Genomic DNA, 26,139 nt, shown 5'->3' with positions numbered 1-26,139 from the left:
ACCTCCTTTAATATAACTGGATAGATTCCATCCACCCCAGGTGCCTTTGTTTATCTTCAACAATTTCTTCTCCACCTTACTCTCAGTTAAGAGATAGAGTTCCACAGAAAATTTGAATTTGCAAAAGGATTCAGCAGTCAAACAAGGTTTGAACACACATTGTTGTAGAGCAAGCTTCTCAACCAGGGGGGAATTTTAGGGTTTCGGGAGAGACCACAGATTGATAGACTCAAACTGCTGGAATATCGATCTTTCTACAAACTACAATTCTACAGATTGTACATAATCTACAGGACATCACACTTTATTGGATGTCACATATTAAATTAAAAATAAAGCTATATAATATTTGTGTAAATACACCATAGAAAAATCTTAAACGAAAAAACTACGTTTGTAGTTTAAAGGGGCATCATTTTATCTGATCTCATATTGTGCTCCTCCTTCACAACGAGTTCCCATGTATTGCACTACCTCGAATAAGTAATGCTTCACCACCACCCAGACAGCACAGTTTCAAGGCTTGTTGGACCTTCATCGGTGGGTGGGCAGGCACCCTGGTATTGCAGATATGACAATCCAGTTGTGATTATCTTTACAACTGGATTGTCATGTCTGCAATACCAGGGTGCCTGCCCACCCACCGATGGCAACTCGTGAAGGAGGAGCACAATATGAGATACAGATAAAATGATGCCCCTTCAAACTACAAACATAGTTTTTTCATTTAAGATTTCTATGGTGTATTTACACCAATATTATGTAGAATATTTACACTCTTAAACATATGACGCTTTATTGCATCAATCTTCATATTAACATTAAAAATAAAGATAAATATTTCACTTTTTTATCTTTTTGGAATGCACCTTTTGAGTCAGACAATCTTGGAAAGGGGGAAATGACATCTGACATAATGGGAAAAGGGTACAATGGGGCAAAAAAAGTTAAGAACCACTGCTGTAGAGCATATCGCTACTGCAGCATAAAGTGATAAATCTTTTTCTTTTTTCAAATTTGATCTGAAAATCTGTTCCCTTTCAGCTCAGCACCAATTTACACACAATTGAAAACATTGAAAAGTGAATACACTTACTGCATGTTAAAAAAAAAAAAAAAACTATCATAAAACCTGATTAGCATACCATACAAATTAAATGACATTAGCAAGAGAAAAAATAAAGATTGTGTACTGATAGTAATCTTTTCACAGTTTTTTTTTTTTGTGAAACCCCAGTAGGTGGTAGATGACTTTGATCAACCAGTGAAATACCACCACTTTGCTTATTGGAGGCTTGAAGTGGTGAAACCCATGTTTAGTCTCTAGAGCAAAGTTTCCAGCACCACCCCCCCATACTTCTACTTCAACCCATGCACGGTACTAAGTACTATAGGTTTTGATACCTTTCGTGTTTGGGGTTTTCATAAAAAAAAAATATATATATATATATTAAAAAGCAATAAAACATCTGCAGAACCCATGAGATTCCTTTTGAGAACTGCAAGATTCTGTAGAACACAGTTTGAAAACTTCTACTTTTAAAACAATTCTATATAAGAGAATATTAATGTAGTTGGGCAAACTTACTACTGAAGGTAATGATAATAAAAACACTCATGTAAATCAATATCTGTATTGATATCTTCTTCAGTGAGAAAAATTACTTAAATAATTTTATTTATACTGAAAGTATAAAGAAAAATTTGCATATTTTTCATTCTGTCAGTTAGACCTGGTACATATAGCACTAATAAATACTACTATGCAGAGTGAGTGATTGTCCTTACATATCTGGAAACTGTTCTAACTTAGTCTATTAAAGCCTATATACAGTACAGTAGAACCTCAAAATTTTTTTAACTTTTTGAATATTTCTCCAAGGGTAGTCAACCAAAAAAAAGGTAAAGGGAAAACAGGCTCGCTGGACTTAATATATATATATACAGGCATACCTCGGTTAACGAAGCTTCGCTATAACGAAGTCGGCAATTTCAAGCCCCATTTAACATAAAAAAAATATTCCACTTTAATCACCCGAAATCTAAACAAACTGAAGAAATTACGGAAACCTTTGGGGCTTCTCGTGGTTGGTTCGAGAAATTTAAAAAACGGGCCAGGATTCATAGTGTAAAATTAACAGGAGAAGCTGCAAATAAGTTTCCAGAAAAACTAAACGAAATAATTGAACGTGAAAATTTCCCCCCAAATTTGGTGTTCAGTGTTGACGAAAGCGGTTTGTTCTGGAAACGGCTACCAACAAAAAGCTTCATTTCTATTGAAGAAAAATCAGCTGCTGGGTTCAAAGCAGCCAAAGACCGTTTAACGTTACTCTTTGGATCAAATGCCTCTGGCGATTATAAATTAAAATTGTTATTAGTTTACCATTCAGAAAATCCGAGGGCGTTAAAAGGTAACATAAAAATGAATTTACCTGTAATATGGAAAGCAAATAGAAAAGCGTGGGTTACCAAGGAGTTATTTACTGATTGGTTTGTTAACCACTTTTGTCCTGAAGTAAAACGGTATTGTCAAAAAAAAAAACAACTTTGAAGAAAAAGCTCTTTTGTTGTTAGACATTGCTCTGGGACATCCTACTGATCTTAACACGTTGGACACATGCATTCCTGTCAAAGTTGTGTTTCTTCCAGCAAACACAACTTCCCTGATTCCACCATTGGATCAGGGAGTAATAGCATCATTTAAAGCTTATTATCTGCGTCGAGCATTAAGCAGTTTAACTGAACTAGAGGATAAAGAGTTTGTTGTTTGATTTTTTTTTTAAGGAGCATTAGCAACTAAGGCCATATTGCTCCGGGATATGCGGTGGTCATTCCCTGACCTTTCCGCATCCTCCGTATTTGGTGGTGACGGGCTCGAACCCCGGTTTAATCAAGAAGCGTGTGCTACGCACTGCTGCTCCTTCCCACCTGGCTACGGAAGCGCCAGGATAAAGAGGAAATGACAGTTAAAACTTTTTGGAAAAACTACACCATTAAAAACGCAATTGAAAACATTGATAGTTCTTGGAAAGAAGGCACTAAGAAATGCTTAAATGGAGTTTGGTGCAAAATATAGCCAGAAGTTGTACTAAAAGAAGAAAATAACATCCAAGAAATTAGAAATGAAGTTATCCAGATGGCTCAATCAATAGGTTTCGAAAATGTCGATGAAGAGGATGTTAGAAATTTATTGAATGCAGAAGATGATGGTTTTTCAGTGGAAGATTTAGAAAACCTTGTTAGCAATGAAGACAAAGATAATGAAGACGAAGTAAAAGTAGTTCCCGCCGAAAAAGTGTTAACAACCAAAGATTTAAAAAGGTGCTTAAATGACATTGAAAACGTTTAAAATTTTTTTAGTGAAAATGATCCTGATTTAGGAAGAAGTGTTATTTTTTAAGCGATCAGTGTTAAATGCAATAACTCCGTATAGGCAATTGTTAAATGAAAGAGAAAAAGAGCATAAACAATCAACTTTAGACTCATATTTGATTACTAATGATATTAAGAGTAGTACTCATATTACTAATGATATTAAGAGTAGGAGACCAGCGGAATTACTTAACAAGTACAGGTCACTGTTGAAAAAAAGCCGTGAAGTAGGGTTGAATTTGAAAGTGTCTGCAATTCTGCCCAGACACGATAGGAGGGAGTATATGATGAGAGCCTTGTCGATCAATTCGGCCCTGGAAAGATTGTGCAAGGCTGAAGGGGTAGAATTTTTTTCAGCCTGGACTGTACTTGTTAACAGGAGAGATTGCTTCTACAGGGATGGGATACACTTAAATAGAAAGGGTGCAAGAATATTTGCTGATGCTATCGAGGCAGTGTTAGGTGGGTCGGAAAACTGCTAGCTTGGGGGGAGACAAAGACTAATGGATTAACAGTAGCCACTGGCATAGGTGAAAGAGATTCTTGCACTGCTTCTATTGGAATGAGCAGAAGCCTGAAAAACAAGATGCAGGATATTTCAGAGACTGCTGGATGTCATTGCGGTACAAGTAAACACATGGGTTGTGTTAGGGTAGCTAAGAATAGAAACAGGTGCATGTATACTTGCGTGTACACTAATGCTAGGAGTTTAGTAAATAAATTTGATGAATTTGAGGTATTACTCAAAACATCAAAGGCAGATATTGTTGGGATATCAGAGACGTGGTGTCACACAGATATAAGGAATGCAGAACTGGAATTTGGGGAGTACAACGTCTACAGAAAGGATAGACAGGATAGGAAGGGAGGAGGGGTTATGCTATTAGTTAAAAAAACACATAAAATCCAAGGAAGTGAAGCCAGTTGACATCGCTGGACAGTGCAGTGTTGAGTCAGTTTGGTGTGACATAAGCATAGGTAAATCAAAATTGAGAGTAGGAGTGTGCTATAGGCCTAATGACTCTGATGAGTATAATAAGATACTGTACAGGGAAATAGAATGGGCCAGTAAATCAGAGAGTCTTATAATGGGGGATTTTAATTTCCCAGATATTGACTGGAATTTGTGGGTTGGTCACTCACACACTAGCAAGGCTTTTGTGGATTTATTGGATGACTGTTTTCTAAATGAGCATGTTCGGGAGGCAACTAGAGGGAGTAATATTCTTGATCTGATTATCAGTAGTGATTCTTCATGCATTAGGAATCTGCAGATAAATGAACCACTGGGTGGCAGTGATCACAGTGTGCTGAAGTGGGATTTACTCAAGGAGGTAACTACCATCAGAGGTAAAGGGAAGGGTTTTTGCTTTCGTAAAGGCGACTATGATGGTCTGAGACAGTATTTAAATTCTATACAGTGGGACCAACTGATGATGTTACCAACAGCAAATTCAAAATGGGAAGCATTCAAGGAACTAATCTTGGAAGCTACCAGGCTTTACATACCAACCAAGAAATATTGTTCAAGGTTCAGGCCTAAATGGTTGTCAGATGAACTAATGAGACATATGGCAGAGAAGCAAAATGCATGGGATACATACAAATTAATGGGTGACGTGGAAGCCTATGAGAGATATAAGTTGGTCTGTAACCAAGTCACAAAGGAGATTAGGCAGGCAAAGGCAGATTATGAGAAATCCTTGGCAAAGGATGCAAAGAAAAACAGAAAAGAGTTCTTTACCTATTTAAACTCAAGAAGGAAAGGGATGAATCAGATTGGTCCACTGGATGTTGATGGTTCAACAGTTGAGGATCCAGCTCAGGTGGCTAACAATCTAAACGAGTATTTTGCATCTACATTCACACATGAGGAGTTATTCAGGAAGGGGAATGTCGTAGGTGAAGTAAACATTGGCAGTGAGCTAGATGATTTTCTAATAACTGAGAGGAAAGTGGAGGAGAAATTGTTGAGGATAAACATAAAAAAGGCACCCGGGGTGGATGGGATCTATCCAGTTATATTAAAGGAGGCAGCAAAGGAAGTAAGCAAACCCCTAGCCATAATTATGAGAGCTTCTTTGGACTCAGGGGAGGTACCCATGGACTGGAGATGTGCAAATGTAACCCCAATTCACAAAGGAGGATCAAAGGCTGACACAAGTAATTATAGACCTGTTAGTTTAACTTCGGTTCCAGGAAAATTAATGGAGGCACTGGTTAAAGAAGCACTGCAGGATCATCTGGACAAGAATTCAGTTATAGCTCAGACACAGCATGGGTTTGTTAAGGGCAGGTCTTGTCTGACCAATTTGATTGGATACTATGATGTAGTCACAAAAGAACTGGATGCAGGGAATAACTTTGATATTATATATTTGGATCTTAGAAAGGCTTTTGATACTGTTGCGCATGGAAGACTGCTGCACAAATTGGAGAAGTGTGGCATTCGAGGCAAATTGCTGCTATGGATAAAGGGATGGTTGAGTGGCAGAAGACAGAGAGTGGTAATCAATGGACCCTGCTCAACGTGGACTAATGTTATTAGTGGAGTTCCTCAGGGTTCAGTGTTGGGTCCATTGTTGTTTTCTGTATTTATAAATGATATTGATGATGGTGTATCAGGCTTAATGTCCAAGTTTGCAGACGATACAAAGGTTGGCAGGGTTGTTAAGGACACTACTGATACTATGCTGCTGCAACAGGATCTGGAAAGGTTGAGCAGATGGGCTGAGAGGTGGCAAATGAAGTTTAACATTGACAAATGTAAAGTACTACATATGGGAAACAGTAACCCAAGATCAACGTATCAACTCTGTGGTACTACGCTGACAGTGGTAGAGAATGAAAAGGACCTGGGGGTAATTGTGCAGGCAGATATGAAGTTCTCTGAGCAGTGCAGACGAGCTGCAAGAGTAGCTCATGGTGTCTTGTCAATGATATACAGGAATTTTTCTAGCAGGGACAGGGATGTGATTATTCCCTTGTATAAGGCATTGGTCAGGCCACACCTTGAGTACTGTATACAGGTCTGGAGGCCTCATTTCAAGAAGGATGTAGAGCTGCTGGAACGAGTACAGAGAAGGGCAACAAGATTAGTGAATGGAACAAAGGGTTGCTCTTACGAAGAAAGGCTTAAGTTTTGCAAATTACAGAGCCTGGAGACTAGGCATCGCCGAGGTGATCTGATAGAGGTGTACAAGGCTTTGAATGGCTTGAGCATGCTCAATGCCGATGGGATTCTTCCTCTTGCTCAGAATAATCACCTGAGAGGGCATAAATTCAAATTGAGGAAGGACGGATGTCGGATAGATGTGCGGAAATTCGCCTTTAGCCAGTTGGTTTGTGGAATAGACTTCCATCGCTTGTTGTTGAAGTTGATAGCCTAAACAAATTTAAGGCTCAGTTGGACAGGTATTTCGAACGAATTGAGGGGTGAAATGGGAGTAGTGGTTGTTTTTTTTTTTTTTTTTTTTTTTGGCTGATGCTGAATAAGCTTGCTTTCTTGCATCATATGCCTCTACTAATGCTAATGCTAATATTTTAAAATGTGATTTCACTTTGTATGTAAGTTGACTGTTTATTTAATAAAACTTTTCTTTGTTCGAAAAAAAAGCTTTTCATTTTCTTTACGTAGGAACGTATCCGTATTCTGGCCATAGTATTTTTACCTCTGAAAACGAAGTTTCGCTTAATGAAGTAATTTCGTGGAACGCATCCTATTCGTTATTCGAGGTATGCCTGTATATATAAAAAGCACTGCAATTGCCAAATTTATGCACCATTCCATTAATAATTTCCAAACATAAATTTCTTTCCATAATTCCTAGATAAATTGTATATCACTGTTACTATATATTTGCAATGTATAAAATCATTCAATTTTATACATTGCAAATTTCTTTTCATTTTTTTTTACTAAAATTTCACAATTTTTGTTCACAGTATAGTACTTAATAGTACAGTAGTATGTATTGAGTTTTTAAAGCAATTCAATTGCTGAAATCATATTACACTATTTATACAATGTACTAAAAAATATTGGCCAATAGCAACTCTCATACTAGAGGCTGCATTCAAACCTGCAACCTTTATTTCTTAGGCAAGTACATTACCCACTGGACTAACTGTCAGTATGGGTTAACATTTCGGCATAATGTAGTGATATCATTCTGTAGTGATTATAGAGATCAGAACAAATTACCCCTAAATACTTTCACTATTAGCATAACCCTCCAAAAGACCATCATTTTTCAAAAATCTCAAATGTGCTATATCTGCAAGGATGCTGAATTTACAAGGTTCTATTTTAGTTTCATATACTACTAGCATTTTTGGAATGCCTAGCATGATAAGTAACCTATTATGTGAACTGTAACAACCTAACCTTTCTTTCCCTTTTAAAGAGACCTTTCTTTCTTTCTGAATTATATTCAAACTAGATGGATTTTTCCACCACGTTTGAAGAATGCATCAATAGAAGTGGCATGTTAGGTGGATGAATAAGGAACTAGCTGGTATGGAACAAGAAAGATAAGAGAAATCACTAGCTCAGAAAAGGGGAGGCAAGGAGTTCTACAGGTATGTAAATACAAAGAATAAAAGAGCTAATGATCCCTTAAACAATACTTGTGGGAAATGTCTACTCTGTAATCCTTTCAACAGCAAGTCTGCAGCATGTGGATACCCCCAGTGAATTTTTTTTAAGTGGTTACTTCTGCAGTGATTTTTTGGCATTTTGATATTTGTAAAAATTTTAATTTTTAAATAAAATTGTCCTTACAAAATTTTAAGGTGTTCTTATTCTGACTCTATTGACCAACATTAGAGTAAAATTACTATCAAAAATCATATTAGAATTTTGAAAAAAATTAATAAATAAAACCCATCATTACTTTTTTGATGCAATAATATTCTCTATATCTATGTATTACTTAATTCAGATTTATTAAATTCTGGATCTGAATTCCACAGAGATTCTTTAATTTTGGCTCTTGCTCAAATCAGACAATCGATGTCAAAGGTGTGATCTCCAATTTTCAAAGATATTTCAGTGTTGCCATCTATTATAAATTTGAATCTAAAATTAGCTAGAAACTGGGATAAGAGGTGGCAGTATGTACTAGAAAAATTTTAAGATAATTCATACAGCAACAGAGACATTTTTTGAAGTAACCTTCAAAACATGGAACTAAGTATGAACTCTGCAAGTCCACACAAAAAAAAAAAAAAAAAATGAAGATCTACATATGTACTCCTAAATGGGTTCAGAAATTCCCATAGAACAAAAAAAACTATGAGTTAAGCAGTCTTGCAAACTATAAGGTGTGTCTGAAAAGTTTCAGGACTGATTTTTTTAAAACTACTAGCACCATACAATGGCAACTGTTGAAACTATTCACTATCAAGTCTAAACTGGCTCTGTGCCAAGTTTCGTTAGCGTGCACAAAGGTGTTCTACTGGAAAGTTGTGTTTAAATTGGCACAGTAAAATTAGTCATGGATTCAAGGACTGAACAAACAGTGGCAATAAAATAACTGAAACAGTTGCAAGCATGGGGGTCCGCAGAGGGGGGGGGGGGGCAAACAGGGCACTTGAACCTCCCTGGGATCGAGTAAAAAATTCAACACAAATTATAATCGTAAAAGTGATTGAGATGTATAACCTTACACCCTCGACAATGGGAAGCTTTGTCTACCTTAAAATTTTATTACGGGTTGGCCGGTTTCGGCTCTTGGCGGGATAACCATAGAACACGTGTTTCATCTATTGCAGCAATAAAACAGAGTTCCTGTTTTTGGTTCATTGACTGATATTCCCCAAACTTTACCATAAGGTTTGGATCATTGTGACTATGTATTTGTGTCTATTAATTTCTATTTGGCAATAACTATTGGTATGACATTACCTGTTATGACCTGTATCATTGAGAGAAGTTTCAGTACCTTGAAACATGTGAAAACATGGCTAATGTGTCCACTATCTCAGAAACTCGCCTATAAGGTTTATGTATGATTAGTGTGCACAGGAAGAAACTAGAAGAGGAAGTGGTAAAGAAGAAATTTATTGAAAATGTCATCAATAAGTTTGCAAGCGATTGATGGAGAATTCAATTCTTATACGATACGTGATTATTGAAATTATTATTATCTTTATATATATGAAGTTATGTAAAAGAATATAAGAAATAGAAAAGGAGAAAGAGTGACAGAACAGATTAATGCCATCAAATTTATGATTGTACATTACATCTGTCTGTATATAACAATTTTTTAGTTAATTGTAATACCAACTAGATAAACTGGAGAATTTAGCATAAATGTATTAGGGGTGCAAACTATACTCATTAGTTCAAAGGGCCAAGTTTAGGTAACCTAAGTTGGAGTTCTTTGTTGTACCCTATAAATAAACACAAAATAAAATATAAAATAGTAAAATTAAAATGATAATACAGCTAATTATAGATATATGGATACATTGAATGGAACGTTAAGGCTAGCTCCACTCAATATATCCCATCAATAATTAGCTGAAGCTATCTGTTTCTGTTTACCATCTGGCAAACAGAAATGAGTATAGTTTGCATTCCTAATACTTTTATGCTAAATTCTCCAATTTATCTAGTTGGTATTATAATTAACTAAAAAAAACTGTTATATATATATACATTAATTCTTGTTTCCTTATATTGTGAATTTATATACATTATGTATGTGTTTTTGTATTGATGCAATACTGTATTTTATAATCTACTTGTTTAATTAAATAATTATTTAAAAAATTAAATAAAAATTTATTGATGTAATTATTTGTCTACAAGCTTTGCCCCCCATGGAAAATTTTCTGTGGACGCCCATGGTTGCAATGGTGAGTGCAGCTTATGGATATGAAGCATTATCATGATCCAACAGTTTTTGCTGGCATGGACAGTTGTATGAAGGGTGGAAACATGCAAAGGGCGATGTGCGGAGTGGTCACCCACAACTGTCTTGTATGGACTCAACCATCAAAAAAGTTCAGCAGCTGTTAATGGACGATTGTTGCTTGTCCCTCTGAATGATAGCAGACCAGCTTCACATCAGCAAGGATACCAGGCATTCCACTATTGTCGAAGACTTGAAAAAAAAAAAAAAAAAAAAAAGGGGGGGGGGGGGAAGTGTGCTTGAAGATGATGCAACCAAGTGCATTTTGGCAAGTATATTCTCCAGAGAATGTGGAAAAGAATTGTGCGTGCGCGCACACACACACACACAAAAAAAAAAAAAAAAATCACCAGCAGGAAATGTTTTGTGAGCAGTTAATATGTTATATGATTTGTGCATGCAATTAAAATGAAGCACACTCCAATAATGCTAGTACAGTTACACTGCCACTTTAATGGCATTTTTGTGTAACAGCTTTGTTGACAATGTACATAATGTAGTTACACTTATTGAGCACATCACCGTGACATTACCAGTACAGCATTTCCTGTTCTAAGTGGCAACACTGAATCCAAGAATCATACATCTCAGTGCAACCACTATTGAGTAATAAATAAATAAATAAATTCTTTATTGCTGATAAGTACAGAACATGTACTGGAGACAATAATACTCATCACGGCGACATGGCCAGGAGTTTTACATTATAATGCCATAATCAACTACAGAACATAAAACATATTGGCAATGATGTTTTCAACATGGTGTGTAGTGCTATCGTTTAGGACTACCTGAAGGACAGTGCCGCGCACACTGTCCTTCAGGTAGTCCCCCGGAGCTAGAAGTCACAAAGAATGAGACTGAGGTTACCACGAGTGGTAAAATGCTATATAGTAGTTCTTGTACAGATCTCGTGATATGTGGAGGCTCTAACTTGTAAACACTGTTGTTTCCAGGCATCCTCACTGCTGTAGCTGTGGAATGGCAAGTCACTAATGTATGCCTTGATATATTTGGTGGTGACTGCTACATTAATAGCACAGTTTGGTACCATCCAGAAGGATAGCCTTTTTGGAAAAAATGGACTGATAATGAAGATAGGCATGAATCACAACATACAGTGACCTAGTTGCTCTAAGGAGATTTCTGCATTGCATGGGGAATGTGTAGAAGATCCATTGCCACTGGGTGCAGATGTATCCTCATTTACAAAGGAGGATCAAAGGGTGAAGTGTAATTAGATCGACCAAGGTCTAGCAATAATTCCTGATTGGATACTGTGACATAGTAACTGGATGCAAAAATATAATTTTGACATCATATACTTAGATTTCAGAAATTTTTTTTTACCGTTTCTCATAAAAGCCTGCTATAAAATTGGAGCAGTGTCATATTACAGATAAGTTACTACTATGGATAAAGGGATGGGGCGAGTCGGAGAAGGCAGAGTAGTTATCAGTGAGTACTGCTCTTCTTGCACGCTTATTAGTAGAGTCTGCCAGGATTCAGGGTTAGGTTCACTGTTGTTTTCATATTTATTAAAGATACTGATAAAGGTATAGCAGGCTTAATGTCTAAGTTTGCTGATGATACAAAGTTTGACAAGGTGGTTAATGATAGTAATCAGGAAATGCTACTGCAACAAGATCTAGAAAGATTAAAGATTAAGATCTAGAAAGATTTTGAAAGGGAGCCATTAACAATGCAAACTTCTCAACCAATTCTTGGTTGAGAAGTTTGCATTGTTAATGGCTCCATTTCAAAACTTACTGTCTCCTCAAACCATGCAATCATTTTTCTGATGCCACCAGATGTTACTGGGCCTCATTGCTGGTGCTCACAATGCTTGCAATCCTAAACTGCTGCTGTTGCATTGCTTCCATTCCAGTATTGGAACTTCACAAACAACTTTTGGTAAGGTGAGATGTGCTCTACTCCTAACATTACAGTATTGTCATCTGCGGAAAGCATCTCACACCTTCCTGGGATGTATAAATTGTTCACTGCACAACTTTCAGCTGGTAATAAATTCTCTTCTGCATCCTCCAATGAATATACTGCCAAATTTGGTTTCCTTTATTATATCGCACTCTGGACAGCTCTTAACTGGAATACTGTAATTGTAGATACCTGGTATACAAGTGCATAGGTGTTGGAAAACAGAAATGAGACAATTTAACTCAAATAATATCCTCTAACCAATCAAAAGGATTCAGTAGCTGCTTAGCATGGTTTTTCCTGGTTCTAACAATCACTAACATGTTCAAATTGGCTCAATGGTGTTTCTGTTATGCAAGTTTGTGTAAAATGTATTTTGTCACCCTCAGCAGAAAATGTGATTTTGAAATTTACAGTGACACATCAGCATCAAATTTTGGTTGTGGTTTTGCTAAATCTGGCAACACTGGAACCAAGAGTTACAGTACATTAATCCTCCATTACTCTAGCCCTAAATGAAATGCTTGTGCAGTGTCTGTGAGACACTGTCTATTGTTTTAATTATAAAAAAAATTATTTTTTTTTTACTAAATTGAAAGTGGTGTGCTCTTAATCAGTATTATAATGGCTGAATAATGCAACGAAGTAAGCTTTTTTCTGTATCTGCCAAAAAAAAAATCTATCATTCATGCATGCCTATCCAATTTCGATTTGACCATGACCAAACTAGACCACCAACTACAGACAATTTGTTCCAATGGTCTACGACATGACATGCTGCCCGAAAGAAAATTTCATGTGATCCAGCCTTCTTTATTCCCAAAAATTTTGTATTTGTGCCTCTCTGGTTGTACTCACTTTTGCCAGTAAAAAGATACTTCCCTCATTCATTTTACTGATTTCCTTCAGGATCTTATATACCTCCACCAGGTCACCCCAGATGTCTAGTTGCCAAACTTTTCATTCTGCAATTGTTAAGCCATTTTCCATATGGACATTTATTAGTATCCCTCACCAATCTGGATACCCTTTAAATTCTTTCTAGAAGTTAGTAGTAGTAATGTAGGCAAGTGATGGAAGAAAGCAAGCGTATGAGCTTATGCAGCATCAGCCAAAAAAAAAAAAAAAAAAAATTTCACACATCCATTCCCTCTAAATGTTTGTCCATTTCCTCCTTGAATTTATTTAAGCTATAAACTTCCACAACAACAGATGGAAGTTTGTTCCAGCAATTAACCACCACCCACTGGCTAAAAAGGCAAATTTCTGCATATCTATTCTATAATTGTTCCTTCCTTCCAGACTTCAACCTGAATGTGATAACAACATTGTCTTCTATTTTTCATTTGCTAAACTCAATTACAAAATTAAAACACAAATAAACAAGAGAAACCAATAATAATAAAGTTTTAATCATATTTTCAAGGGTGCTCATCCTCCAAGTCAAAACAGAGATTCTTGTGTGAAATCTGGCACAAGCAACATGAATGGCTTTATTTTTGTGAGCTGTTCACATTATTTAGCCTGTGAAACCAAAGCCCTATGACAAAGGTTAGACAGTTCACACTGGCCTCTCAGATTCCACATGGGAATGTCAGTTGCCTGAAAGGAAAATATATGCTTTTGCTTGCTTGGTGTCTGTTAAACACCAAATAAAAAATTAATAACTCATAATTCATAGTATGGCATCTGGATCCGCATGCATTAATGCTCTTCAATGGGCACATGATGCTATGTCAGGAATGTACGTATGTGTGTGCGGATGCCACCCAAAAAACTGTGCAACTCTGGTTGCCACAATGTGTTTGTTTGTACAGTGTGATAAGATTGCTGGAAGTGGGGAGTAGGAATTCATGTTGGCAATCCTGGTTAGACAGTTCACACTGGCCTCTCAGATTCCACATGGGAATGTCAGTTGCCTGAAAGGAAAATAGATGCTTTTGCTTGCTTGGTGTCTGTTAAACACCAAATAAAAAATTAATATCTCATAATTCATAGTTGTTGCCACAATGTGTTTGTTTGTACAGTATGATAAGTTTGCTGGAAGTGGGAATTTGTGTTGGCAATCCAGTAACACCTCAGTTTTTTCAAAGACATGGCCAAAGAGAAAATGTTAACAGTTCTACAATCAAAGAAAGAACAAGAGGAAAGGATATTTACCAAGTATTTAAGAATTTTGTTTCTATGACATATGTGCCTTAAATAAGTTGTCCTCAATTACAACTGATGGAGCTCCAGCTATTCTTGGCAACAAGAGTGGATTTATTGCATCATGTAAGGATGATAAATCATTTCCTGTATTAATTTCATATCAGTGTTATACACCAAGAAGTTCTCTACACTAAAGTTCTTCCATTTAAGCATATTAGGGATACTGTGACAAAAACAGTAAATTCTATACGAGCCGTGGCATTGCAGCAAAGGCTTCTCAAAACAGCTTTTGCAAGATGATAATGCCAGGTATTCTGATTTCATAAAGTATACTGCAGTAAGGTAGCTTAGTAAATTCAAAGTATCATTTTATTAACCTGATTGATGATGTCGAAAAATTTCTCAAATCAAAGAATAAAGTTATTGATCTGGTTGGTCCTTGAGGTTGTCACAGACATTCCCTCAGATAGGCCAGACAAGTTGTACTTGCTACCTGGGAGTCTAAAACACCGATGGAACTGATATTCAGGTGGCACTCAAGTCAAGTGGACCCAATTCTGGCAGAATTGGGATGGTCTGTGACAGCCAAATCCTCTGCTTGCACCTTAACGATGGTGGGACTTTTAGCAACCCTGGGAATAACCCCATGCACAAGCACACTGTGGGTGACCACCCAGGTGTGAACCAACGTAAGCAGGGGTCAAGGTGCAGCACCCACACCAAATGGAGGAATGCCGCCCCTCTGTGTTATTAGGCAATATTAGGTGGTAGATGACTCTCATCAACCGGTGCAATACCACCACTTTGCTTATTGGAGGCTTGAAGTGGTGGAACCCATGTTTAGTCTCCAGAGCTAAGTTCCGGTCAACCCTTCCCCATCTCTTCCATCATGCAGTATGACTGATGACTTTATGATGGACATCATGGCGAGATCCAATCTTCCTTACATTTCAAGGGCACAGCTCTAAAACAGTATTCACAGGCAGCCACTAGTTAGTACACGGGACCAAACCTATTGGTAACTCTTTAGGAGGCTTCCAGATCAGCTAGTGTATAATCTTGCTACCTCTACTCTGCTGGATAGTGACTGGAGGGAGTTCGAGTAGTGTATATGCGGGAGGCATTGTCGAGGCCACACTATGTCAAGGATCTGGGTATATTCTTACCATGTGTACACCATATCCAAAAATTTCATTACTTCATACAGCATGTTCCCCCACTTTTTCTTACTATTGAATACACCATGAATTGTCAAACTAATAGAGTAAGTTTATCTGCGAAAAGAACCGCCCAAACACTTCCTAGTTCATTTTACAAATATACGTGGTCTCAATTCTAATCACAACGATGTCCATTTCCACTTGCAGTCTACCAAATCCCATGTACCTTTTCTGACAGAATCTCAAATTATCGGTTGATTCAACTACTGCTCATCTCACTTGGCCAAATTATTCGTTGTATGATTCCTTTTGCCTCAAAGGTAGTACTTGTGCATATGTCTGTTCCGATATTCTCGATCAGAGACTTGGTAATTTGGAATCTCCTCTTTTCAATCTTCTCTGCCTTAAAATCTCTCTACCTCATTCTGTCAAATTCATCTACTGTCTCTACCATTCTCCCAACTCCACTAATCACTTGGAGCTCTTTGACTTCCTCGCTTTGCAACTTGACTTTCTCCAGTCCAACTTTCTTAACAGTGAAGATTTAATGATGAGTTTGTCTTCTTGTCTTACAAGGCTTAAAACATACACCAATCTTCTCCCTTAAGGTGCAGTCATACCTCAGAAATGCTGGCATTACAGTGTTGGACTGGTCCAGCACAGTCCACATTTGAACCCTATTGAAAATTGCTGGTACATAATATCATCTAAAATTGCTCAGAAGAAGCCAACAAGTAAGACTCAGCTGCAGGAGAGCACTGTAAGGGTGTGGTACCACGAAATTTGGCAAACCGTATATCCAGAAGTTGATTACCTCCATGCCAGATCGTTGCAAGGCTGTAATTGCAGCTTGAGGAGGAACAACAAAATATTGAGGACTTATTTTGCTGATTTATAGTACATAATACTATTACGTTAACTAGTCATTTCAGTTTGTACATGTAAATGCAATAAAATGTATGTTTGGTTGTCATGATTGCCATTTGCATGATTTCTCATATTACCATTAATTATGCATTTTACCTTTTGGGATTTTTTCATTCACAGAGATATATATCCCATCTAACAAATGCATTTCAAACATTTCTGCAACCCACAATACATTATTTGCAAAATTCACAAGTGATGCAGTTTTTTTGTCCATCACTGTACATATCAGCACCATGCCAAAACCATGAATGTGCAAATTTGGCACTTTTTACCTAAATGCAATCTTGAGGTTGTTTCTTAATGAACTACACCCTGCCAGTCACGTATGTATATTTCAAGACCAAGTGGTTGAAAATGTTACATGCATTTTCACTTATCTGTGAAAAAAAAAAAAAAAAACACTTCTCACCATGCAGATTCATGAATGTGGCATTTTCATTAGTTTGGCAATTTGCAAAAGTGCCCCTTTCATATTTTTGGCATGTATAGTTGAAAGCCAGTCTGTGCATGCTGTTACATATACGGGTTTGTCTGTTTGCCAATCAGTATTACTGTTTAGTTGTCCTTTGTAACAACTCATTTTTGCAGTCAAAAGTAAAATTTGGAATAGAGTACAAGAACACAAAAAATTCTTGCAATGTGTTCCTCACTTCAAATGGAATCTGATTTAGAAGACGAAGATTGCGACCCCTTGAATGCCTTTGAAGTTTCAGACGACGATAAAAATTATGTATCCTCCAATGACAATAGTGACTTGTCACTTATGGCTTCGATGTGCATGTATTTTCTGATTATGATTTTCTCACCAAAAAACTTAAAGGCACTGTTCCTTGGAGAAATGTCTGCTGCCTTGAATTCCAAAAAAGGACAGGATGGGCATGTCACAATGTTTTACAAAACAAACTACAAAGATGAATTTATAACAGTAAACTTAAAAAGACCTAGCAATGAGCAACCTAACTTTCCCAAAGCCTATAAGGAGGAACTTTGTCTATCTCAAGCAAATCTTAATGATTTAATGAAAATGTGCCAAGATTTGACAACACCAAAGAAGTATCACAAATTCTATTTAAAAGCATCAGTAGAATTAGGGGATAATTTACCAGCACCGGATTTAAGTGAAGAATCAGAATATGATGAAAATATTGAAAATTAATTTATACCAACTTGTATGTTATTCATAAATTTTTCATTTATTTTTATGTAAATGTTATTCTAACCTTGTTTTATTAATAAATTATTCATTTGTGCCCAACAAAAGTGTTCAAAAAATTTTTTTCCCCACCTTTTCCATTCTTTATGAATCTAACAAAAATTTCAAACTTCACAGCACTAAAACTGCAAAGTGCTTTTTAAGCCCCTACATAATGGCAATCTTAAATTACCAATATGGATTAAAAACAGCATCTCTGGAAGGTACTTATAAAACAAACATTTAGTTAAAAAAACTTGATTTTTCCAGTCAAAAAATCTTTAAATTGTTTGGCAAGAAATATAAAAGTCATCGTATTGCATGATATTTACACAGAATGGTGTAAGTTTTAATCTTGGGCCTTTAACCCCAGGAGTTCACATCTGGTGAGCACGGGCTTGGTACATCCAGGGTCCTGAGCTGGATATCATCATTCTTACCTTTCTTAGTGTTCTACTTCTGACTCGTGTTTTCGTTCTCTCACTCTCTGGGTAACTCAGAAAAAAAATTTGACTGGTGCAAACAAGCCCCAGGCTTCCTTGCACCATATGGCTAATAATAATAATAATAAATGCATTTTTCTTAAAACATCTTTTTGCAGATTTGTGGTTCTGGTGCAGGATCAACAATATGTTGGCTATGTTTGCACATGCCTTTTAGTAATTTCTAAATTTTATATTTGTTGTTGTCCACAAATGTAAAAAAAAAAAAATTCTAGTTACAGTAAACCCACACTAATCTGGATTAATTGGGGTAAGAGGCCATCCAGATTAAGCGATAATCCGGATTCGTGAAGCAAAAGATAGTCTTCAAAGAATAACAAAAACTTAGAACACAAATAAATGGAAAATTTAATAAATAAAATAGAGGTAGTTCTGATGAAAATAAATAAAAAATATCACTGTAAAGTCTCTATTTAAAAACTATAGCCACTTGATTGTTGCTGTGAATACCACTTAAATACAGCTTCTTCTAGCAACACTTTTTTAATGTCTCTCTCTATTTGATAACTACTTTTATCACTTCCCACATTGAATTTTAAAGAAAATTCATATTTATCAATTTTTTGTTTTTTAATATCTAACACAGTCTATTAGTCAATACCAAATTCTTCAGCACTTTCTTTTCTAGAAACACAATTTTCAAGTTGTTCTATCACTTTGAGCTTGTTAATGATAGTTAAAGTAACGTGTTTTCTTTTTTTTCACTTTTCAAATCTTTAGAACTCATATGCATGGTCCATCTCTCTGCACAGTCAAGAGTGACTCGTCTGCCTTCCTAAATTCCATGTCTTTCAAAGTATTCCACTATGAACAGAATTTTTCATATTTCTATCCGGATTAACTGTAACCAGATTAGCGAGGGTTTACTGTAATATATTTCTCCAAGTGCATACGCTTCACATGCATTAATAGCAATAAAATCATCTAACTCTTACACTGATACCCCAATCACTGTTTTAAAGTTATTAGCATTGGCATTAGTAGAGTCATATGATGCAAGAAAGCAAGCATATACAAGATCAGCCAAAACAAAAAATCCACTTCCCTCATCCATTCGCTCCAAAAGTCTATCCAGTTCTTCCTTGAATTTAAGCTATCAACAACAAACAGAAGTTTGTTCCAGCAATCAAACACCCATTGGCTAATGACAAACATCTACACATCCATTCTACAACTATCTTTCTTCAATTTGAATTTATGCTTCCTCAGGTGCATAATCTGAGCAAGAGGAATAATCCCATTAGCATTGAGCTTGCTCAAACCATTCAAGGCCTTGTACACCTCAATCAGATCACCTCACAGGTGCCCAGTCCCCAGATGCTGAAACATGCAGAACTTTCCTTTCTTGGTAAGAGCAACCCTTTGTTCCCCTCACCAATCTTGCTGCCCTTCTCTGTACTTGTTCCAGCAGCTCTATATCCTTCCTAAAATGAGGCCTCCAGACTTGTATGCAGTACTTAGGGAGGTGTGCCCTGACGCATTATACAAAGGGATAATCATATCCTTATCCCTGCTAGCAAAATTTCTGCATATCATTGACAAGACTCCATGAGCTGTTCTGGAAGGCTGTCTGCACTGCCCAGAAAACTTCATATCGGACTGTACAATTACCCCCAGATCTTTTTCATTCTCCACTACCCTGAGTGTAGTACCACACAGTTGGTACATGCTTCTACTTCACCAGTGCGGTATTTGAACACTGTGATACTTTTTCCAGAAGAATTAACAGCTAAGGTAAAGAAAGCCTGCAAAAGTTTGATGAAAATTTAACGGTAAAAGTACTTTGCCATAACGGCATTTGTATTGTTGCTCGCTCAGTAAACAGACGGTGGGTGTTATCAGTCTGGAGTAGAAGTTGAATCCCAAGGGAGCTTGAAACCCTCCCGAAGTGGAGGTAACCTGACCTTTTCCCTTTAGAATCACGAAGTTTTTAAAGTGTGCTAGCTGCTTAAATGCTTTTAGTAGTATTTTATTTATGTAAAGAGTTACTAGACATCTAGGATGTTTCAAAACCATTTTGACTTCCTGAATCTATGCCATATTCTTCAACTTGAGATTGATATTTATAATTTATATTAGAAATCAAAGGTTACAATTAATTTCAGAGTTTCTGATAACTGCTGTAGTTTTTTGGGTAGAAATTTTTTGGATACAGTGTTAAATTGAACTGATCTGAAGATGTTGCCTTGGCAGTTACATGAAGTATTGTATTACCGTCAAAATGTGAGTGAGAAGAAGCAATTGTGTAACATTTAACTCAAAACTTGAACTAAACATATACCAATTTGCTTGTCTATATTGTAAATCATCCCAGTTTTAGGAATGATAGCATCTAACTTTTAAAATAATGATGAAATAATTTATGTATTGATATAATCATTTCATTAAAAGTCATAAAATAACAGCTATCTAAGACCAGAATTCAAAAAACCTAGAGCAACTGAAAATTTTAACTATCAAAATTTGGCAATTCTAGCATTAATGAATGATCTCAAGTTTTTTTATTTATTACAGTTAAGCTAAAATTATTTACACTGTATTTTGAGAAAAGGGGGGAAAAACTATTTACAAAGTAATATTTATTTCTTTTATCAAAGCCAGTCATGAAAACACAGATTTCAACACTATACAAAAGAATAACATCTTACTAATAAAAAAGGGGGGGGGGGGTTGATTCATTTTATGGTGTTATATAATGTGATTTGACAGTCTACTGAAAATGTCCCAGACCACTTATGTTAAAAATTGCCAATATTTTAGTTTCTTCACTAAATTTCTGACTTACTCCACTATCACTGGAAAATATTCTAATACATCTTCAAGTCTACTCACTATCTGCACATGCATAAACCTTTACATCTGTTTTTTGAGAGCATCATTCTTTCCCTTCAAAAAGATAAAAGTTCTGATCTTAAAGTAGTTATTGCCATTCCTTTGTCAAAAAATGTACCATTTCTTAAGTGAGTATACTTGTAAATGCAATAAACAGACATGTTAATACTAAAGCAACAGTGATACCAACTACTAATTAGCAAGCTGCACTGCCATCACTACAATTAAAATTATGTGAAAAGCATCATTAAAGTTCTTTCAGAACTATGTATAAATATAGTGCAAGTACATCAGAAATACATAGCTTATCTGGATAAATCAGAATATTAGTCTAGACTCTCAAAATGATGTAATTTTCTGTTTTTATTTACTATTGATTAGGAGAAATTAATTTTTAGCCTAAGTCAAAACAAGACATGTAAGTGTTGTCATATAAGTTTTCAAACTGTTTTAATGTACATAGTCTAGACTCCCCCATAGCTTGAGGCTTATGCCCTAAATGCTTTAGAGTGCTTTCAGAACTAATTTTTTTTTTAGTAAGATGGCTGATTTTAGGTTATTAATAACACATTTAAAAATCACTGGATTGTTGGGTAAGCCACATCACAGATGAGAAAGCAATGTTAGTGTACCACTGCTCTTTCAGTGGGGTTAAAATTTCAACTTTGGTTCTAGGAAGTCAAAAGGTACATCATCAATCTGCCATCTAACAAACTGAAGTTTTTTTTTTTTTTTGCCACTATTCTTGTAAAATTCAAGAATGGGATCATATATTCTCTCATGCATCTTTACCCATTGCTGTTGTACCTCAAAATTATGGCATTTTCTGTTTTTATTTACTATTGATTAGGAGAAATTAATTTTTAGCCTAAGTCAATAAAACACATGTAAGTGTTGTCATATAAGTTTTCAAACTGTTTTAATGTGAATGCTTACTGATGAGTGGATGGATGAATATACAACTGCACACTATACTCAGTTGTGTATTTTTTTTCTGAAAATTACACTATGCCCCTCTGGTTCGAACTAGAGAGAAGAAAAAAAAATTACAAAGTTTTTCAAATGATGAGGAATACAGAATAAACTTTGAAAATCATAATTAATAAAATGCAATTTGCATTTTATTAATTATTAAAATATTTAATAAATAGAAACAGTTACATCTTATAATAAAAAACACTTCAGTGTAACAGATACATTAACTTTTTGATGTTTTTCAATTGTTCAGCTGATGCCACTTTATGAAATCTCCTCCCTCGGCACTATATTTAAATATTAACGAAATTTCTACAATAAGGTCCTTTACCAATTAAATGTAGCATGATGGCTACATTTAATTCAAAGTTTAACCGATTGGCATATATATCATCAATGTGGATTCACTTAATTTCTCTAATGAGAATTTATCAGGATAATTCTGGTTTTCCAGAAAACTTCTTTTCAGGAAACATTAGAAAACGGAATTTTCAAAAGGAAAAGCATCAGCTTCTGCCGCGATATAAGAAAGGTCACTGACCATTATATGGTATTACAATGTAAACGAAGCAAGCAACTGGGGAGAGAACAAGTTATAGTATAAACTATAATACATACAAGTGAATATAAACAGATTATACATTGCACACAGTAAATAGCACCTAACTTTAGTTACAGCACTTTGAGATATTTCGAATTTATTAGCAATTTTCAGGGTCTAGGCCGATAAAGTGTTTTGACCCTACCTCTTTTAACCAACTAATTCAAACACAAAATGTAAACATGGCCAACTTCAGAAAAAATAATTACTACTGGAGTCCAATAACAATGTATCTGCAACCTAGTGAAACTATGCAACGCTATATTTCTATGCCAAAAAATGTGTTAAGTTTTCGGAATAAGGTTCACTTCTTTATTACGAATACTACACTGCTCTCTGGACAACTAATATCGATCTGTAAGCGGTTTACATCTTGTATACTCAGTTTTTATCACACAAGAGTAGAATAAATGACAAGCTGACTTTTCGCTTATTATGAGCAACGTAACCAATAATCGCCATGTTAGGCTTAGAATAACCCAAACGAAGTTTACGCGCCATGACGACAAAATTCTAATGTATAAAATTTTAAGTTCGACAGCACAATTTCAGCTTTGTCTTATCACTGCTTGCTCTTTGTTCCCACTTGTTTAATGTAACAGATATTAAACCAAAGTGTATACATCTGTTGTCATATTAACTTTTCGAATTTATAACACAAATTACAAATTAACTTCAAGCACAACCGCCACAAAAGGGCAAAAACACTCCGCGAAGTCCCCTCCACACATTAGTGGCGCCCTCATCGCCACACTGAAAAACGAAAAGAAAGCGCCTTCAATTACGGTTATCAACGTTTCATTTTACTTTGTTAGGGTTGGCATCACTCATGATTTTCATTATTTTCCTAAAAAAATCGCATTTAAAATCCGTTCAAAACGATCCTCCGATAATTAACATTTATGTAGATGTTCCAGATACGTGATTTATAAATTGAAGTAATCAAAATTAATAAAATGAAAATCACGTAAAATACATACCGTACACTGTTATTCACCATACACTGAAAACAAAATGTCTCACAAGAGGTCTCTCTCTGTCGTGATAAATTCTTTACTGTTAGGTGGCGCGGCAGTACCGCTGCGCAAATTAGGAAATTTTATTATGGTTATGCGCACAAATCTACTTAACATTTACAACACTTGGTGCTGAAATATTGAACTAGTATGATGGAGTAGTTGGCTGAGAAGTGTTACACTTAATTTTGATTAAACTTTTTAATTTCAGATTTGAAACAATGAAAATATTAATTAATGGAGAAGATTCGTATGAAAATATTCCCTAGAAGCATAGAGTAATTTTTTTGTCTCGCTTTTAATACTGATTTTCTTCCTGTAATGTTCCGTCCAGTGAAACGTTTACGTTCTGGTCCTATAATATGTTAAATATAAACATTTCTAAAAGAGCAAAAACATGCATGCGAAAACGATATCGACGGTAAGGTGCAGTAATATGCGTAATTCAAGTGTGTTAGATCTTCTCCCTTGGATTTACGTGCAGCAATAGAAGTTTCTAACTTCATTAAAATGTTACTGATTTAGTAGTCGGATTCCGATGTGCGTGTCTCTGAAAAGTAGGGTAGGAGAGTAGGCGTATCAAGAGTACCTGTAATTGTATCGATTTTTGTGAAGTGGTAATGTCTTAGATGTATGGGTATGAAACCCCACCCTGTTCTGTGAATCAGTTATTAGCCCACATTTTGCTAGCGTGAGAGAATGAGACTGTTTTACTGTAACGCGAACAGTTAGACCTAGTTGCCTCACTCTTATCAAGTCTCACCACTAGTGATCAGATTTGTTCGTGTCCTGGTCTTGTACTGATACCCCGGTGTATATTAATTGTTATAAGTTATCACTTATTTACTGCCTGTTGGTTTAGACGATATTATACAGGTTTGTGTATGTTATATACCATTTTAGATTACTTTAATAGTTTAAAAATTGTGTTCATTATTCCATGACGCTATCGGAATATGAGATAAATGTGAATCTCATTGTATATTAGCTCTATCCCTTTTTCCATATGCGAAACATTGAGATTATTGAAATTCACTCAAATATCATGGTTTTTTGATTCAAAGATAAAATATTATTTTAATTTGAGTTAATTAGAATTACAACGTACTTCTTTCAAGTGTTTGAGGTAGTGATTATTACAAGGTGATTTTGAAGTATGTTCAAGGAAAACTGTTCACATTGCTGCTTGCAGTTACGGGTAGTAATAAATATTTCGTAAACTGGTCCATGTGTCGTTATTATATCGAGCTGATAGCGATGTTATGAACTTCTTTGAGACCTTATTCATTTTTTCTTAAAAGCATAAGTCTTTCTTTTATTATTTCATTAAAATAAATAGGTTAGTGTAACGTTTATGAAACTCTCACTTAAACTATTATTTACCATGTCCAGTTATTGAAGTTATTTATTGAACTTTTGGGATGCTTAATTTAATATTGAGATATCCACGCTTGATATGATTGTCGTGTGCTTTAATTAAATTATGCCACTGTGTTATAATTGCCGGCTTAGTTGCGCGAAAAAAGTGTGTGCGCGCGTGTGTATATATTCCAATTTCAATTGTATTTTTGACGCCGAATATGCCCTGACTTTTTTGTTGTTGGTGATATTACCATGATTGTTAGGAGCTTTGCAATGAAGTGGGAAGGTCTTGGTTTGAATCCACTGAGTGGTTGCAGTTTATAGACACTATACACATTCATTATGGTGCCAGATGCCTCTGTGCTAATTTAAAAAAGCTTAACTTGTTTTTTTGCTATTAGCTTGGCATTGTTAAATCAACATTTGCACAGGAATTTAGATTTCTGTGCTTAGACTGGAGGATAATTTCCGGCTTGATTATAATTCTAACTATTAAGCAACCCTTATATTACTAATAAGTTTAAATAATATTTTTTGAATTTTCATTATTTTTAAGTGACAAAAAAGATCATTCATTGGCATTATGGCTGTGCATTTCACATACACTGTAAAGAACTTGGATAAACCCCAGGGGCTTACATCTGGTGAGTATGGGCTTGGCATGCTCAGGGTCCTGAGCTGGATATCATCATTCTTCTCTTTCTTGACGATTCCCTTTTGACTCTCTCTTAGGGTAACTCGGGAATTTTTTTTTGGCTGGTGCAGCATAAGCCTCGGGCTTCCTTGCACCTATAGCTAATATTAATATTTGATGCCTACTTTCATTAGTGGGCATCAGATATTTTTTAACTAAATTTTTTCTCCTGCCTTACTCAGCAATAACTCGGACCCGCCAAGAAAAGTTTTTCTTCAGATAGACAGAATGTTCTTTATTTGAAAATTAGAAAATCCCTCAATAAAACTTAATTTGTTTCTTAACAGGTTAAAATTTACTTGTTAGAGCTGTTTTCAGATTTTTTTTTTTTTTTTTTTATATTTTAAAAAATGTCAGCCATTTCAATACAGAAGATGAAATCTTATTGTTCTTAGGCCAAATTTAGCCCTAGATCAGGTTTTCTCAGCCCTTCAGGGGTGATATGACAAGTTAATTCAGGCATTGGAACTTTGGGAGAGGAGCTGTGTGT

General features: G+C 35.7%; 1 protein-coding gene across 1 annotated transcript in view; it reads right to left on the bottom strand.

The window, feature by feature from the left end:
* LOC150079443 (uncharacterized) overlaps positions 1–23,592 on the bottom strand; it is a 227,911-nt gene extending 204,319 nt beyond the window's left edge. Inside the window, exons 1-2 of the mRNA XM_090383422.1 lie at positions 23,558–23,592; positions 21,938–22,027 (exon numbers count right to left, since the gene is read on the bottom strand). The gene's annotated coding sequence lies outside the window, so the exon portion shown is untranslated. The remainder of the gene's footprint in view (positions 1–21,937; positions 22,028–23,557) is intronic.
* Positions 23,593–26,139: the final 2,547 nt, after the last annotated feature.

Source organism: Mastigoproctus giganteus, chromosome 10 (genome assembly GCF_048544385.1).
Source record: "Mastigoproctus giganteus isolate SK-2022 chromosome 10, ASM4854438v1, whole genome shotgun sequence".
Classification (NCBI taxonomy): domain Eukaryota; kingdom Metazoa; phylum Arthropoda; class Arachnida; order Uropygi; family Thelyphonidae; genus Mastigoproctus; species Mastigoproctus giganteus.
The sequence above is the reverse complement of the archived record's forward strand: the minus strand, read 5'-3'. Positions and strand labels throughout refer to the sequence as shown.